The sequence below is a fragment of the Thermobia domestica genome, chromosome 17, assembly GCF_964235325.1.
Source record: "Thermobia domestica chromosome 17, izTheDome1.hap1.1, whole genome shotgun sequence".
Classification (NCBI taxonomy): Eukaryota; Metazoa; Arthropoda; class Insecta; order Zygentoma; family Lepismatidae; genus Thermobia; species Thermobia domestica.
The window spans coordinates 100,583,346-100,603,212 of record NC_137470.1 but is presented as its reverse complement, the minus strand read 5'-3'; the positions used below and the strand labels follow the sequence as shown (position 1 = coordinate 100,603,212).

Sequence of the window (19,867 nt, the reverse complement as noted above, 5' to 3'; positions counted from 1 at the left end):
AAATAATGAGTTGCGGTTCTAAGTGAAGTGACTGAACAGAACCGATTCCCGGAGCAGTTTATTAAGCATTTGCCAAGGATATCGGAGTCGTCTGGGAGTGAATTCCTCGTAACAAATTGTCTAGTCAAATCACTTGGTAGGTTAGGTTGTTAACTTTAATGCCCAGTAGTTGTTTACAACAGTTCAATATAAATCACAGTACCGGTTCCAGAGCCGTCGATGCGTTTGGCGGAGATACTTAATAACATCCCAGGTTGTTTGTTTCGCGGAACTGATTCTCAGACTGGTCTCATGAATCATTCTTGGTAAATTATTCGTAACCTGATCACGTGAATTCATTCCAGTGAATGTTCTAGTCAAACTAAGGACTTTCCGAAAGAAGTATTTCGTGTGTGCTTTGTAATTTTTGAAGTCGTAGGGACATGCAATTGATAGAAGGCTTCGCTCCCAAGCCCCTCTCTAAATCTGAATTAAATAATACTGTAGTAGGGTATTGTTTACAGTGCTTGTTGGAAACAAAGGCAAGGATCCATTTTTCTTCTTAACAGTCGTAGTTTGCAACAGTTGGAAGGTACCAATTTTGCGCAGTAATACAATATAGGTGAACACGTACTTAGTGCAGGGCAAATCATCATCATAGGTATTCTACCGTTATTGGCATGTCACTTGCTGCAACTGAGAAGCTTTCGTGCAGAGCAAAGAGAGCATGAAAATAAAAATATTTGTGATTAACAGTTAAATGTGAACGACGGAAATGGTAAAGGAGTAATTCTAGGGTGAGGTGTATTAACACTTTCGATCCTGGGCTAATCGGACCTTGTTTATTCCGGTATCCTGGGTTTTTAGGCCTCTTTTTTAAATATATATATATATATATATATATATATATATATATAGTACATTGCTAAATAATGATAGACGCACTGAAAACATTGCAAACAAATTTGTTGATTTTAGATTATATTACGAATATATCATGTGGCGATGTAAGAAGGGGTAGTTTGCTACACTGCTGTTTGAAATATGTGCTTTTTGGACAATCGTAAAAATTTACAATAGAAAAATAATACTAACATATACTGCTAACGTTTATTTTGTGGATATTTTTGTACTCTCTTAAAATATATTTTCAAATATATGCATATTTTGATTAATAAGTGATTTACACGGCAATAACATATGAGATGGATACACTGTTTTTACAAATACATATTTTTTCAGCAGGAGTAATAATGTTTATAACGTTCTTTACCTTTTTTTACAGGTAGTTAGCTTTAGTATGGTAGAGTTTGAATCACTCTGGAACACAAAGAGCAACTCAACAGTCTTTGCACTACCAAGAGGTTTATTTTCTTCCCAGCTTACCGGTATCCTTCTTGGCCTTCTCACTACACACCCTCCTAATCTGAATAATCACCTTCCGAGCCGGAATCTGAACTGTACTCTTCTAAAATCATTGACACTTTTTCTACATTCATTTTACTTGCTTCAAATAACACAACTTGTGTAAAATGAAATAGTTTTCGAAACAAACTATGCCACTATTTTATCATACATGCTGCAGTCGAACGCAGAAAATTGATCGCAACAATCAACCTGAAAAAGTTCGTTTACTCTTCGCTGGATGTCAAGTGAATAGTATGTCTTCAAGGACAGAGTCTCAGTGAGTATTTAATATGGCCGACAACCGACCGTAACCCCCTAATAAGTTTCATAAGGGGTAAGAGACGAGTTAGACTCGGGCTTCGACGTTTTGAAATAAATATATAGCCCGAGTCTGACTAGGTCTTAGGATCGAAAGTGTTAAGATAACAAATAAGTAGTGACACAAAGTTGAAAACCTGTTCGTGTGGGTCTAACCCGGGAGATTAGCCCAGGTATTTTATTTACGGTTTATAAATGTCTAGTTAAACTGAAAATGAAATGAAACTTTCATTTTTACGTCATAGGTTTCGCTTTGTATGCTAAAGGAGGGAGATTATTAATGGCGAGTGAATGATTATGAAATATTAGGTAGAATGGAAATGTGAAAGGAGACAGGAAACTCTCAAAAAAGCACACACACGGTATTGTCTCCCACAAGCTTACATGTGTAGGAATTGAATCTGTGAGTATTGTACCGCTCAGTCCATGTGCCCATTTCTTAGGTATATTAGTTTGTAGGCAAACTATAGAGCTGTGCGCACTTGTCAAAAAAAAAAAAAAAAAAAAAAAGACATTGGGAGATAATTATAGTGTAGCTTTTTAACAATTATTTCTTCTCTAACAATTATTCCTTTAACACTATGTGTTGGAAATAGTCACCATTTCGATGAAGAAATTAGTTTTGCTGTTACGTAAATATTTTCCGGACTCATAATCTATACAGTTGTCTTATGATGTAGTATAACAGTTACTCATAACAGTGCAGGTTATGTTTAGATGATCTACACCTTTTTCCAAGGCTTAATTTGAAATAATCTAGTGGGGCCGCGGTAGCTCAGTGGTAGAGCGTTCACCTCTGGTGCTTGGGGTTCCGGGTTCGATCCCAGCCCCCGCCAAGTGAACTTAGTGAGTGGTGGACAAACACCGTGTGCGTGGGTTTTCTCGGGGTTCTCCTACTTTCTTCATTCCACCATTTCATTCATTGCTCATCATCACCGTCCCCTTTAGCCTAACCGGCATAATCGTGGGATGTAAAACTCATGGATTTCATTTGAAATAATCTAAGGCAATATTTCTGAAGACACTTATTCATGTGGCGGAGGATTTTATTTCTTTCAAAGATACTTTCAGCTATTATCATTATGTTCCCTTCGTCCCGATTTAATGGTAGTCTTTGGAGGTACGCCGTCGAAACTCCCTAACGGGTGACGGTGTTGATATCGTAGTTGTATGTATCGTCTCCCTTTTACATAGGTGCACAAATTGTGATGATTCTTTTTTGTTTGGGACAGCATGTTCTGGTAGTAGTAACGTGTGAATGGCTTAAGAATATGATTTTATTATTTTGAGCTAGACCGTGGAACTTTTGAATGGATGGGGGGCGCGGTGGCTCAGTGGTAGAGCGTTCACCTCCGGTGCTTGGGGTCCCTGGTTCGATCCCAGCTCGCGCCGTGTGGACTTTGTGGTGGACAAACACCGTGCTCGTGGGTTTTCTCGGGGTTCTCCCGTTTCCTCCCACTTTCTTCATTCCACCATTTCACCCATCTCTCATCATCACCGTCTCCTTTAGCCTAACCGGCATAACCGTGGGACGTAAAACTTAAAGATTTCATTTCATTTTTACTTTTGAATGGCTGACAAGTTGCGCTTTGACTCACATCACTTACCTCTGATGAGTGGAGTCCCTGTTACAATCCTAGCTTGCGTCATGCGTACTTTGTAATGGACATGCAGTGTGTGGTGGGTTGTCTCGAAGTTCTCTCGTTTTTCTCCCACATTCATCATTCCAATATTTCATTCAATAATACCGTCACTGTTTTTCTTAACCTCTCTGCATAATAGAGGAATGTTAAACTACAAATTTCTTTTCATTTTCCTCAACGGCTGACAGTCTTAATAAAGTAATTATATTTTCTTTCCTTACATAATACAGTAACGCGTAGACAGGGCCGACCGTCTCCCTTCTTCTCGAGAAAGAGCAAATCTTAAAAGCCACGATTTTAAGTATGCTGCCCCTTCATGGGCAACGATGGGGAGGGAAAGATCACTCACACTGAGAAAGGCCTAAACGCTACAAATACAATGTCGTTTCCATTTTTTTCTTTAAGTAATAATCTATTATGTTAGTGAAAGATAAAACAAAAAGAGGTAAATTGGTAATCCTTCTTATAGAATTCAATATCGAGCTTCAGTCTCAATATATCACTTTAAAATTCCACTGAAACTAGCTCTTTTATCTTTATTTCTTGATTTTCGTTCTACATTTTTTTCTTTTTTTAACTTGTTTCCACCTTGTATGATAAGGAACTTATTTGTGACAAAGACAAAACTGGTTTTCGTATCAAGACTGTGATAACTAACTAAATGATAGTGTTCGCTACTGTTCGAAAATTGAGTTCTTGTATATTCGACAACAATCAAGCAATTCATGCTGGGATTTGTCTGACTATTTGCTTCAGCACTGTTCATGTGATCTTAAACTAATGCAACCTAAACATGATTTGTGAATGTAGTATTCAAATAGAGATCAGCAGGATGTATGTATCTTCCAATCCAGAACTAAGGGCTGCACTTGCTGTTTCGCTACTTATGGGGCTGGGACAGACTGTTTCCTGGAACAGACATCAAATTGCACTTATTGTCACAAAGTGGAAAAAGTACGGAATGTCCTTAGCGATTCGTATGTAACTAGCGTGTTGAAATTACGTCTAAATTAGTATGCTGGGATTGTCATTGAATGTCTTGTTCAGCATTGATGCTGTATGAGACATGGATCCACAGCTTAATGTGGAATTCAAATCACATGAACTTCCATCGGCTATCGAACAGTCTCCCGCGCCGAAATCATGTATGCTAACCATATTGCGTGTAATATTTTATATTGCTGAAATATATTTTACTGCGTTAGAAATACGTATGTTACAAACTATGATAGTTTTTGCTTCAAAATACTTACTTTGTTTTCAATGGAACCGATAGTGGCCAACATAGACAGATTTTACTGTACATAGTGGCTTACTACTGGGATAAATAAGTATCCTCATCCACTTGAAATCAAGCGGTCCAAGTTACGTGTAACAACTATCTACCTTATTGTAACACTTGTTCATTGGAATTAGAATAGAAGGAAGGCCATTAAAATTTGCATCTTTTAAAGATAGAAATCCACTTTCTTTTTATTCTGTTGGTAATAATCACGAAACACAGAAAATCATTAAAAACAATACTACCATGTAGTTTATTCAGTGCCTTCGTTCTTGTAATTATATGAAGGTAACATATGCTTGCAGCCGTAACAACCAGGAGCTTCTCCCTTAGAGAATGGAGTGGAGTGGATTTTGAGTTTAACGTCCCGTTCAGCAGCGAGGCTATATGAGACGTGGACCTACTGATTAACGTGGAATCCGAACCACATGAGCTCCCGCCTCCCTTAGAGAATGTTCATGGTGGTCTTGCAAACCGGTATTTGCAATATGTTTGTGAAATGGACAAAATCGAAGAGACAGAATCCAAGTGGGTTCTATTGATGGAAAATTAAAGTAGAAATAAAACAGAATTTAGAAAGGAACGTATTTCTCTCTTAAAACTTTTATGATAGTTATATTTGTCAATAACGCAAGCTAGTATAGACCCTATAGTAAGCCAAAAATACTTCACGTCAATTGCATCTCAGGTGTATTTTATCCTTGATTTATTGTCATTTAGACTAGTGAATAACGTCTGAGTTCTTGTTTCAAATTGAAGAATTATCTTTTTTCTTTCTTTCTTTCTTTCTTTCTTTCTTTCACTTGTCTGCTCTGTAGCTACTAAAGCTTGGTCCTTCTTGATACCTTGGATTGCAATTCAATATGCTTATGCGCAATCAATTGCTGAAAGACTCTGTTTTGCACTTCACTGAATTTATTCTTATTCGTACGTGATAGACCACACTCATTCTATGCTGACTGGTATAGTGCCGGTACCCTTCAATTCCTCAATTAGTTGCCGAGTTCGACGAATGACCCTCTCAAATAAGTCAAAATAATCTACCAAATCTGCAGTTTCCTATTCTCCATTGCATATATCTCAGGCCACTTTAAACTTGGTGCATTGCTAGAAATGCTGAACACAAATCACTCTTCTACGTGTACCCATTGATTCGTCTTCCCTTATAAAGTTTCAAAACCTAATGCTTGAAATTTTCTCTACACAGACTGCGACAAATGGTAGAAACGTACCTTCACATTTGCACTCAGTCAGAAAATATTTTTTAAGTGTTCATCATCGCCATTTCGAAATCCATTACAATAGTCAAAGGATCAAGTACTGTATTTAGAAAAACATACTTTTAATACTGTGTGTCACTTACCTCTCTTAATAGTAGTAACTTCATTAATATGAGGTATTACTTTCTTTTAAACACACTATAAATTATATGCAATAACTTAACTTCTTGCTATGTCTAGACCCTGTCCGTTCGTAGCCTTCATTTTCATTTTCAGTTGTAACTTAAAGGCTGTAACTGTTTCTTGTTACTGGAATGATCATGCTCTACGAAATTGCTTGAATCTTGATTCTACATTCATTTTTGAATGATATCCAAAAATTATATAATATCATATGATGAAATACATTTTATCCTCTTGGATTTCTTCTATCTTGCAAGAAGTTGGCTAGGTTTTTATCTGCTTAGATTCTGATACTTGCATTTTGTTTGTGTCACGGCACCTCGTCTTTTGGAAGTGATTTAGGTGAGCTGTTATGCAGTTTTCGTTTGAAATATATAATTAAAATTTTTGTTATTCAAAGGGAACTCTACTTAGAACACATTGAAATACGTTATCTATAAAAGTATAGACTTCGAGCATAAGGAAATATCTGCATTATTCATATGGAAATAGAAGAGATTCAATAAAATACTTCACGATTTATAGAATAGGTGCTAGATTATTATCGCAAAGTTTCGATGTGGATCAGGGATCAGAAGTAGACTAAAAAAATACAAACACATATATACAACCATCTTACAAATGAATCAGTAAAATATATGTTAAAAGCTTCGTTAAATATATATATATATATATATAAAAACTATGTAGTTGTACACTCGAGATCGATAGTAATCGCGAATATGTTCAGTGATTTATTGAAGGTATTTAGTAAGGGCACAGGAGTTGGAATCTAGGCTCACAGTTTCCTTACCTTTCGTCTATTCTTTCTGAGCACTCACCCCTAAAGTAGGATTTCTTTCTATGTTCTATATTAAATTTCATAGGCATTGAGAGGAAATCCTATGAAAAGCCAATTATAATTTATTAATTACGAAAATGTTAGATTTAGTCTTGTCGGTTGTTTAATAATGTTGCTCGTTTGGATGATAGAAAAATAAAAGAATGATTTGGAATGATTTAAGAGATTTGTCACTATCAGGACGGAACAATACTGGTTAAAATAAGAATACAAGTGTGATTTTTTTTTTTTCTTTCGAGTTTACTAACTGCAGTACTTATTTCTGCACAGGAGAGAGATTTACTTTCTTTCTGTGTTACAAATAATAATAATAATAATAATAAAACAAAACTCTTGTTTTAGCATTCGAGATAAATAACAGGTATTCACTTTTGCTGTGGATGTATATAATTTTAAATTTTAAATAGAAACTAATGTAAGAAGTAATACGAATGTTCAGTAATAAAAACAATGTTGCAATTTATTGAAGACAATTTAACATTAATAATTTCTGTTTACCTAATGATTTAAAAAAAAAAAAAAAAAAAATATTTGGAATTTCATTCAGCAAATTTCAGCTGATACTTAATGTTTAAAAATTGATGAAGTGTAAGAAATACAAACTTCTTTCCCACCATTTTTCCTCCTTCGCAGGTGAGCATCTGTTTCACACCTGCACAAGGGGGGAAAGTAAAACACTATGATCCATCGAAGCTTTGTTTATGCCTTTCGGCGTTTTCTTTTCATTTCTAAACTCCTATAAAACTAAGAAACTCGACCGTATTGAATCAATATTTTGAAGTTCATTGTGGTGAAAGCATCTCTCTTACTACATAATTATGAATGATTTAAGCAGCCTGAGAAATCTTCAAGCTATTTCGACTCAGGGTCTAAAAGAATTTCTTCTGCAACGGAATTTCATCGCTGTCCAAAAGATATGCAAATTTTGCTGAGGCAATTGCAGAATTCGTATTCAGGGAAAGGGTAAGTGAAAGAGGACTATTATGTCTAAGATATTTTATTTTAAGATAGTCTTTTGCTGCTTCTTTGTAATAGTTTGTATAATAAAAATAAATGTTACATAATTAAAGCTTAGTTTCTGATTGTCTATACGATAAATCGCTCACATGCATTTAACCAACAGTTGTTAAATAACTTTAAGCATGTGTAAATAACGATTTTGTAAAATTTTAAAAATTCTCGTACCTCAATGAGAACTTCATTTCAATAGACTTTAATAATATGGCCACTTCTCTTTGTGACATATTAGATATCATTTAAAGGATATTTATTTTTAAACGATAATATGGCAGTTTCTCTTTGCGACATATTAGATATCGTTTAAAGGATATTTATTTTTAAACGATATGGCCGCTTCTCTTTGTGAGATATTATATATCATTTAAAGGACCTTTATTTTTAAACGATCATTGATTAAACTGGTTTTCAGAATTATAATTCTCTCTTGCGCACTTTCGAAAAAATGAGGCAACAAAACAGTGGCATGTACGCACATTAAAAAACAAAGTTTAGATATTTTCGTTTTAAATGAAAGTAAATTTATAATTCAGATTACATTATAATTTATGTATTTATTTATTTACTTATTTATTTATTTTTAAGGGAAGGAGTTTCTTTACGGATGTACGAAAAGAAATTGCTTAAGGAAAACATCGCTGCGAGAAGGAACGATTTCTTCTAGTGCCCGTGTAAAGATCCACATTTTTCTGAAGTACTTATGGCATGGATCTTAAAGTATCCACTGTCAATAATAATAATACAAGAGACAGGACTTGGAAGATATGTCGTCTGTAAAATTTTAAATGAATTTAGAGAACTTACAGCACTATGGCAACTTGAGACAAGTGAGAAAATTGGTGGAAAAGGGCATATTGTGAAATTGATGAAAGTGTGTTTCGGAAACGAAAGTATGGTACAGGACGTCTGATGCGCACACAATGGTTTGCTGGTGGAATAGATCGACAGAAACACCGTACTTTTCTTGTGTTGGTTGAAAGAAGAGATGCAGCCACGTTAGAAAACGTTATTCTGGATAACGTTTTACCAGGATCTGTTATTAACACTGATTGCTGGAGAGGCTATACTAGACTAAATAATTTGGAGTATGTGCACAATACAGTCAACCACAGTGTTAACTTTGACAACCCTGAGACTCACACACAGACGATCGAGAGTTTTTGGTCAAAAGTAAAGTGAGACATTCGGCGATGAATTGGAAAAATTAACGTAGAAGAATAGTTATTTAGCTGAATACATGTGGCGTAACAAATTTGCAACAAGCGAAGAATTGTTTGAGGACTTTTTGCATGCTGTTGAATACTTTTACCCACGTTAAAATATTTTTTGCTGTTACTCCTTGACAATGGGAATCCATTTCCTGCAAAGTGTTAAAATTGGAATGTCCGTAGATGAATAATAAGATTTGTGTAAATATAATTGACAAAGGGAAACGCACTTACCCTGCAACTTTTAAACACGCCAATGTGATGGTCAGATTTATAAATGCAGAAATCGATTGTCACATTGCCAGTCCTAAGCCTGGATATAAGTGTGAAGGAAAGTTAGTATGGTCTTTCAATCCTTAATTTAAATATTTCACTAATGTTGATGTTACGAATTTAAGTAAAGTTGAAGAGAAAGGTAGTGCCCGCAACACTCAATGGATTCGATTATTATTATTATTATTATTATTATTATTATTAACACGGCGACATATAGCTGAGGTTATTGTCTTGAAGAAAATTTCTCTAATTGAAAGTGACGAACACACGTGTGAATAGAAAAAATTACAGATCGTGGAAGTCTAAAATATACATTTGTCACCGGATATCGTACGAGTTGTTACACAAGATGCTTAAGATGGGAGCAAATTGCTCGAACTGGAAGTTCGCGGAGGTATATAGAGCTCCAGGTGGAAAATCTTCGGGTAAGAGGTCTACAAATGATGGGAAATTATCTAACACAGAATGTTGGGAAAATAAGAGATTCGTAAGGGATAAATATAGGCAAAACAACGTTAGTTATGTCTGCAATAAAATATCTCAACAAATATCAAGAAATAGCTTCCTACCCCTTCTCTAACTGAATTATTTAAATGAAAATCAAAATTTAAAATTTTTATGTGCACACACCAACAAATGTGAGTACATTCCCCATCCAGTTATTTTTATCTTTATTGTCAGGACGACAGTTTTATTTATTTTTTTTTTCTTTCCTTTTTAAACGTTGTCTCTCTATTGTGCAGACAATTTTTCTATAATTAGGAAATTTATTGAGCCTTAGACTTCAACATCAACGGGTGAAAAGATCACGTGAAGTGTATGTATCAATTTTGACTAGTGTTGTTCTGTTCTGATAGTGACAAATATCTTCAGTCCGTTAAAATGGTTTATATTGTACAAACTAGCAGTTGTTTGCTCTGTCATAAAATGGTGGAGCAAGATGATATCCAATATTTTTTGTAATTAAAACGAATTAATGAACTAAAATTGCTTCATTTTCAGGTGAATTCTTTTCAATCTTTATGCTATGTAATATAAATCATAGAAAAGAATTTCAGGAACGTTAGGAGTTTGAGTGTTCAGGTTGAGTAGAGGAAAGATCACGTCTGTTCACGTCTGAAGAAGGGTTGTTCACGTCTGTTTGGCCTATTTTAGGGTATTTATCCTTTCCTTTTATGCAAACATTTGACCCCCTCCAATCTCTCCCTTAGCCGAAAATCGAAAGCACGGCTTCGTATACGCTTAAGTCTATCTGTGGCTCCAAATGACCTCTTTCTATGCAGAAATCTGTCCAAATATACACAAATAGATATACACACATTTAGTTTATATATATAATTAGAGGTTTATACAATTCAAAAGCAATTTACTCATACAATTAAATGATTGCTGATTTGATGCACATACGTTTCGTTAGTCTGTTATTTGCATTTGAATTTGTTATTCATAGTTGCCGACATGTCTGAAATATTGCATAGAATATTTAAAATGTAAATGTGGAAAACGTTCCTCAGAGTTAACACCAACAAAACGCATGCCATGTTTAATATAAATTCGGTAAGTTCTGAGAACTGGATATGAGTGTCTAAGATATGGTTAGGTGATTTATATCTATATAATTTGTCCATTCTATTGCCCCTGTTTGATCTCAACTCTAAGCAATGTGAATGATTAGGAAGCCTTAAAGGAAATATACGGTATGTAGCTTCAAAATATATTTTTCTCTAGTCATTGGTTAATTCTTTAGTTGTAACATTATGTGTATATGGAAATATACAAGTTGGGGTTGAATTTATCTTATTTTTCTTGACCGACTACCATTTCAATAGATAGGCTTATTTCCTAAACTTCAAACAAAAATTCAAGTTAGATTTTCATTAAAATCGTTAATTGTAAGCCATACGTTGTTGTAGAAAAAGCTAAAAGACAGCCACATAAGTGCATATTTAACTGGCTGGTAGAAATTCAATCATGCTTGTTCAATAAGTTTGTTCTAAAGAAAAATATTAAAGGAGTAATACTGCGGAAGAAAACATGTAATATACTGCCAGACATTACGTGACTTTAGTGCATATAGTCCGTACCAGGTTGCATTCACAGTAAGACAGATTTTCGGGGTTAAAAAAACGAAATTATTTTAATGTGATCTAAAGATGTACGAAAATTATACTATGCTTGAAAAATCACCACCGAAAATCTCTTTAATATCGAATATACAGGGAGTGATATATATTCTACATATATAACGACCTGAGTATTAATTTTTGTAATTTATCGAGGGCAACTATCCTGAACCCTTAATAAAATATTCCTTGCTAAGTGAGAGTGAGTAAAATGGGCATACCTGTTACGTCTACATCTAAGATGAGATGGAAATCATAATACAAATTAGTAAAGTCAATAGGCGAAACGGAAATAGGCCACTCGGGAAGTCATCATTAGAAGTAGGGATGGTATCGAGACGAGACGATACTCTGTACAGTCTCGGTCTTGTCTCGATTGATAAATAGTGGTCTCAGTTTAGATCTCGTCTCGAGTCAAAAATCGCCGTCTGTCTCATCTCAGTCAACAAATGCTTGTCTCGATCTCGGTCTCGTCTCGAAAGTCTAGAAATAAATAGAGAGAAATTAAAATTATGAAAATATTATTATCGTACAATCAGTCGTTTCCGCTTCTTATTTTGTGCCTTTATTCTTGATTTAGAATTATGTGTTTTGTATCTCTTCGTAGCTAATTTGCTAGCGCTAATGCTTTCCATGCATTTGTTCCAGGTTCAGTCATCAGTGTGTACACCATACCTGGATAAAACCCTAATAGTAACCCATATTTCAATTTCAGCAATAGACTTAGTATATAGCATCAGTACTGCCTATTCAATTAAACTATTAAATTAACTCCAGTACTCTACAGTAGTATATTTCCTTTCTTTGAAGCAGAATTGTTCAATACTTCCTAATGGATAACGCAACACATAGCAGCACGAAAGTATTTAATCGTACCGAAATTGAAATTTTACAGTTTCTCATTTATTATCCAATACATTCTGCTTTGACTGTCATTTAAAAACAGAACATAATGTTCATTATCTTAACAAATAGGGTAAATTATTACTACAATATATTTTGTTTCAAATTGATCAAATACTTTATTACCGTTTCACGTCTCCGTGTTTAATATACACTTTATAACACGAACTTCCTGAACCTTGCGGTGGGAGCTACGGCACTCATCTTTACTATGTGTGGTCTCGGGTTGGATCATCAAACAAGTTAGATTTGAAGTTCGATGTATCACACTTCAGTTTCACAGTTCGCGTCTCACTTTAAGTACATTCTGTTTCTTATACAAGTTCATAAGGTCGTAATGTATTACATAAGCATATATCCAGTGCCATAACTAGGTAGGAGCAACTGGGCCACGTATTATCGTTTTTGTTCTATGCCAATCAACGTAAAGCCGTGACTTCAACAGTCATACATTTCTACACTTGTATAAACTATTCACAATGATCGGCAATAAGAAATTCAAAGCAGGAATATTTACTTGATACGTATACTAGACAACTTTTTCTGGAATTGCAGTGAAGTTTCGAGATTCATATATAATTGTACCTTTATATACCTCACTACTTGTGAAATGGAACCACTATTTTAAAAACGAACTAGTTAGTGATTTCCTGTTATTTTTAATGCGTGACAATGAATCACTTAGGAAAGCTCCGATCGAAAGATAACGAGAGGTGTTGGGTCCACGGATGTGTGCACATCTGCAAAATTCTTTATCTGATTACTTCCAAAGACATTTCTCGGTTGAATGAGTACAGGGAAGACTTTTTTCTCTCTTATTGAAGATTGAAATATATGATAAAATGTGGCCCATCCAGGTGAACCAAAACCATCTGTTACTCAAACCGAAGCTTTTGAAATTAGATCGTTCCTAGTTTCAACATTTTTCGCCGTAGAACATACACGGTAGTAGATAGCTTCAAATGTTAAGAATAGGTACCAAATCTTCCGTTAACCCTCTATTCAAATTAGAAGTTGAAGAAATCAACCGTTTCTGCTTTTAACCTTGATCCTCATAAATAAAATGAAATAGATAGCGACAAGCTCAGGAGAACATACCATAATCAGTCACAACACTACCAAAACCGGACGTGATCAGAATGTGCTAGTACTTCTGGTTTCAATATTTTTTCTGTAGAGTGAAAATGGTAAATGATATCAAAAATACTGTTTTTGACACATTTAGCTGTCCAAGAAGGAGATTTGTCGCAAAACCGGATGAGGTGAAATTCTACGTTTATTCGATTACAGTTCAGTTCACAGAATTTATAAAACGGAAATGTTTATCAACAAGCAGATTATATATATATATATATATATATATATATATATATATATATATATATATATATATATATATATATATATATATAAATATGCATTCAGTACTAAGAATGTTTCCTTTCTGTCCTGAATTCCTAGTCTCGTATAGCCTCGCTGTGAAAGGAACGCCAAACTCTGTCTAACCAAATACATTACACAAATCTCTGTTCCATTTCAGTTGTCTTTTAGTAAAGACCTTGCATCTGTTAAGTCCCACATCCTTTTCTAAAAGTTCAAGAAATTCTTAGAAAACATATCGAAATTCATAACCAATGGGATATTTATTTTACTTTATTAGTTCACAGTAGCTTTTGTACCTGACATTAGTATATCACGATTGATTGAAACTGATATGATCGAGACGGTGTTGACAAATGAAGCCTAAGATGCTGAAACCAAATTATTCTTAAACTGAAGGTTGGAATGCAGGTAGATAAAAAAAAAAAAAAAAAAAACTCATTTTCTCTTGGAATACTTAGGGGAAGGTGTTGTACCTTTGAACACCTGTACTTTTCTCGAATTCAGAGTATCTAGGTGCAGTCATTAAAATTCATTTGAAAGAGGAAGGCAGAAAGGGAAGGGAAGGGAACGCGATTTTCAGTTGTTTACTGACTATTGTGCCGAGTAGTATTAGTTTTAATTTTTTTATCCCGAAAACCAACCATTTTTTGTAGTTACCTTTTGAGCTCTATGCTCTTCGGTTTTCGTAACTTGTGATATTTATTTGCCCAACCTTGGGATAGAATCATTGGTGAGTACAGCAGTATGTTTTAACTTCTGTGTAATATTTAAGCTAATGGAGAACTTTTTTTTAGTAATGGAGACCCTCTTGTACCTATGAACATTAATGCATCGTGTATCTTTGAACGATAATTAATACTATACAAAGACACAGTCCTTGCATTTAATGTTTATGTAATTGCATAGATTGTAGGGAAAGTGTATAACAGAGCATTCAGTACTAGTAATATAACTAGTGGATTTTAATCAACTGGAATTTTACCACTGGACCCTAGTACTTTCACCTATGATGATTTTCTGTGTTCCTTCGTTACTGATCGAACTCCTTCAGAAGAACCAGCTACAAGCACTCGAACTAACTCAACATCAATTCTGTCTGAACAGCCATCCGGAGAGCCCCAACGAATGGAAGGTAAAACTTCGTCCGCTACAGAGAGATATACATATATAGTGTCATGTCAGGTAAGTTCTTTACGAGATCTTCCTACGACTACTTATTGCAACTGCCACAGCCAGCATTTCACCTGTGCAAATACTACATTACCCAAAAGAAGCAGCACGGAAGACAGGAACGAGAGGAAGAGAGCCTGGGAGAACAAGAATTGCTACAAACACCCCTTAAAAAGAAGCTCTCGAAAAAAGAAAATCATAAATAGACAAAGAAAACTGAACGCAATTGTTGTAGGACCCAGAGACCGTTGTGTAAACCTCGAATTATCAAAGAATTATTGCAAATTGAATTATTGAGAATTATGATCATCTTCCGGACGTTAGTTTTCATGGTAGCACTACTGATGAAGACTTCGAAGCCTTGAGGGAAGTTAGACCTATCCTTAATTCGGAAAAATGTTTACAAGAAATAGAGAAATTCCAAACGAGCAGTTGTGCTATTGGTGATTTTGTGTTAGTGCTGTTCTTAAGGAAGAAGGGAGACCCTGAACATTTTGTTGGTGAAATTGTAGATGCTGAAGGCACAGATTTTCAAATTAGGTTCCTGAAACGTGTTTGGGATACTAAAAAGTTTGTGTGCAATAGTGAGGAAGCATTTGATGTTATGGGATCAGACATTATTTTGAAGTTATCTCCACTGTCGACATTTAGATCAACTACAAGGAAGAGTAAGCAGCTGATTTTTTAGGTTAAATTCAGTGGTAGCAATCACAATGTTAAGTAAATCCGAAGTGAATCAACGTTAGGTTTACTAGTTTGCATTCAGTGGAAATAGACGTTCTTCGAATGTGCACTTGTATTTTTGGACACGGGTTTTGTTAAATGTTGCAAACCTTGCAGGTATAACAATGTTAAAGAAAATTGAACATTTACCTTTTTCTCAGAACCCCTCCCTCCCTCCCTCTCTCTCTCTATACATGTGTAGCATAAACAATTTGGATCTTTTTAAAAAATGACTACAGTTATTCTGAAATTAGTAATAGTACAGTTGTTATCGTTTCAGGCACTCCGGCTGTGGAGGAATGGGGAAAATTTCATCACGCAAAAAATAAAATTTACACAAATTTCAGCGAAATAGGAAAGAAAATCGAAAATGAGACGAATTGAGTTGATGGAAGAAACAAAGGAATTTGTCCAGGCCCGATTAGTCTTAAAATATATTCAACTAAAGTCGTCAACTTGACATTAGTAGGAATCACCAAGGTATGTAGTGTAGAAAGAAGTTAATAACTTTAATAATAGGAATATCAAAGATACGCTGCAAAAGTTGGGCAGACAATTGTAAAGTGTACTGCAGAGACTAAGTTGCCTCAATATTTTTTCGTAGATCAGTAGCAATGTTTTTAGGATTGTCATTATATATATATATATATATATATATATATATATATATATATATATATATATATATATATATATATATATAAATTTGATAGATTTTTGCTATTATATTGTAGCTTATATTACAGTCTGGTGCTAAGATGGCTTGTACATTTAATACTTAGTGCAATAATTTATGATGCTGGAATTATATAATTTAAAAGGAAAATGTTTTTCATTGTGAAGGCACTGACCTGTGTAGAGGATTGCTTTGACAAAACTTGAATTATCTCTTCTGTTCGAATAGAGCAAATTCTTATTGGGAAGCAGCAGAACGAAATTCAGAAAAGTAGTATTGCAAGAATATGGGCTATGTAAAATACAAGTGGTGTACGTGTGTATATGCAAACTGCAGGTTTGCAATGTTAAATTTTTGTGATTTTTGTATCATCGGCTTATCCGTTCGGAGAAAAATAAAATTGCACGACTATGCAGGCAATCGAGTCTGGTTCTTTGACCTCCGTGTCAATGGGTTAATCACTATGCTACTCAGTTCACTCCCTAAACAGTTATTCATTCTAATCACTCCGGAAGTCTGTGCTCAGCACCCAATCACATAGACTATACCACAAGTTCTGTTTCTGCTTTATCAACTCAGGATCTATATTACAGAACACACATGACGATTGAATTAGACCGGCAGTTGTGACAAAATGTCTGAAGTGCCATATTTTGCCATTTTCAAAAACAAGGAGGAAAAAAAAAAAAAAAAAAGAAAAAGAAAGAGCGAGGAGTAGTGCCATGTATTGATTATTGCTCGCATTTCACATTTTATGCATGCTTAAGTTTTGTGCAACTTTCTACCGAAAATATAAATCATATTCCTTTTTATCATACAGTGTAGCTCACCGGTGAGATAACTAAAAACTGACTCACTCACTCTATTGCCTGTGGAACCCAAATGTTACATGACCTGTTCACCGTGAGATACTAGGCTGTAACACTCCTCACCAGAGGGTATGAATCATTGTTGGCTAAATACATGGAATGTACAGTTTGCGATTTAATGAATTCGAAGCTCGTGACGTGCCTCAAAGATAATCGTATCATGTCGGTAGATGTTCAACAATAGTTTCAAACGTGTCTTAATATACTGATGACATAACTTGTGTATGAACAACCGGAAAAAATAAAAACTTGTAATCAGAAGGGAACTCATTGTATATAGCATGATAACTTTATCAAGTGGCAAGAAAGGGTTTAGGAATTTTTTAATGTTGTTTTGGCCTCTAAATTCATTAGCATATTTTTTCTGCAGTTTCATGCTTATGATGGTAATATTTTTATGATTTGTAATTTTCTTTATTTTGCATTTTTGTGTTCTGCGTTTCCCGGTGTTTTTGTGTGTTCTAGTTATTGCTACTTTGGGAGTCGTATTTATTAGTTATTTACGGTCCTTGATATTAATGATACAAAAATATTATTCTTTACTATATAAACTGCCATTTTTTAAAATTTACTGTCTGTATTTTTTTTTTTTTTTTTTTCAGTTTTGATTTTTACGTCTCTATATATAAAGTAGCAGTCCTGACTGATGAATGCCCAGATCAAACTACTTAAGCTAGAAACTTGAAGTTTTTACAGTGCATTGGATTTGTTACGTAAGATACCACTAAGAAAGGACTTGTGGAAACTCGACGAGAAAAGAGGGTAAATGTCGCAATTATTGTAGTAAAATTTCTTTTTTATGTTAAGAGTAGAGACATGAAATTTGACATATGAACTTCCCATTTAAAATAATTAAATACGTGTTTCAGCGTTTTTTGATGTTTCCCCTAGAAGGAAAAACAAAAAGATTGGAGTTGGAATTGTAACAGGATGTCCGCATCTCAAAATCTTTTAAGCTTAGAGACATGAAAATTGGTATTTAGACTTTTCACTTAAAATAATTAAAGACATGTTTGTAGGTCCCAAAGGAATAGGGGATGCATTTGTTAAAATAAGATAGACATATCTCAAAATCCCTTAAGATTAGAGACATGAAATGTGGTATAGAGACTGGTGAAAGGCCCTAGGCCGAGCAAATGTACGGTTCGGGGGAGAAATCCCCAGTTGTCCGAAGTCTAGTAATATATGATAAATGGGGAGTAACAAATTCACCCAAGGCTGTAACGATTAGACACTTTTGATTTGTCTACGTGTTGACACAGCATGCTCTCCCTACGATGTATTATTTAAGACTTGTTTTCTCTGCAGTATGCTGGATAGAGCTCTTACTTACCATGCAGGCTTTTGTTTTCTTCACATTTGTTACAATTATTATTATTATTATTATTATTAATATTATTATTATTATTATTATTATTATTTTCTTGTTTATTAGTCGACTCTTCGTTTAGAAAAGTAAAAATTAGTAAAAATGATTGCTCTTTTTAAAGTCTTTTGCACTTATTTTGTGTTACCCTTTGTAATACAATACACAGTTGATCCATTCAGTAGTAGGAATTGTAGACAGCAACATAAACTCTAATGATAACAGCATGCTAACGAGACACGTAAGACTACAAGTTCTTTATAAACTTTATAACGCCTCAGCCTAAGGTTAAATACAAGTCGCTTGAAATTTGAAGATGTAGATTGTCAGCAAATAGCCTCCAAAATCTATTGGTTGAGGAAAGTTCAGTCAGAGGCATAACTTAAAGAAAAATTCACTTTTATGTAGGTGTGTACTATAAACTCCTAATTCTCATGGACCTTAGTTTCGACGTTTTTCGTCGGAGTATTGGTTAACGACTGGGCTATATATAGCACTGCGTAACTTGTTTCTTATGGCGTACGAGTATGTGAATGAGAAATGGGTAAATACGGCTTCAGTCTTTCAATAGTCCTAACAACACAGGAAAGTGAGAAAGTTCAGAATAAACAACGAGCTTGAAGGGAGGAAAGGGTTTTCCCGAAATGAAGCTCTGCGAGTAAAGTTGTATGTCGCTAATAGTGATTAGGATTCAGATTTAGTTGAAAGTTTGAACACGTGAACTTATGTCTATTAAAATACCACAATTTTGAGAAAGTTGTATTCAGCGGGCCTAAGGTTCCAGAGATAAGCCATTCAGGTGATTACGTACCGTAATGAACAAGAGACTGAATATTGATCATAGGATTTAAGTCTCGACGTTAAATAATGGTAGTGTGTGTAAAACACGTGTTTAGTTATTTTAAACGCAAAATGTTAATACAGTAAAACCTCCCTTAACGGACACTTCTCAATAAATACGGACAGATTTTTGTGTCCGAGTAAACATATACTTGTTATTATCGGACAGAACCCTCACTTTTACAAACACACTTAAATACTGACAGGTACAGTCTTCTTTCTCCCAACATTTTAGTAACCTTCTTATAACAGACAGAAAATTCGTAGTATTTAAGACAGAAAATATTTTCTTGGTTTGAAAATAAATCTGCAATGAAACCAAACAGTAGACAGAAAATCCCTATCTCACGAAATGTCTTTGTCATAATTAAATGACTTGGTGAACAGTTACAAGCTGAACGTGAAATTATTCTTGACTCTATCCAGAATAAGTTGCTTTT

At 34.5% G+C, this 19,867-nt stretch overlaps 1 long non-coding RNA gene across 2 annotated transcripts in view; it reads left to right on the top strand.

Moving 5' to 3' along the window:
* LOC145673920 (uncharacterized) overlaps window positions 1-19,867 on the top strand; it is a 43,432-nt gene that overhangs the window by 8,395 nt on the left and 15,170 nt on the right. For both annotated transcript variants that reach the window (XR_014128848.1, XR_014128847.1), the window contains exons 2-3: window positions 15,957-16,156; window positions 17,824-17,983. This is a non-coding gene — a long non-coding RNA (uncharacterized LOC145673920). The remainder of the gene's footprint in view (window positions 1-15,956; window positions 16,157-17,823; window positions 17,984-19,867) is intronic.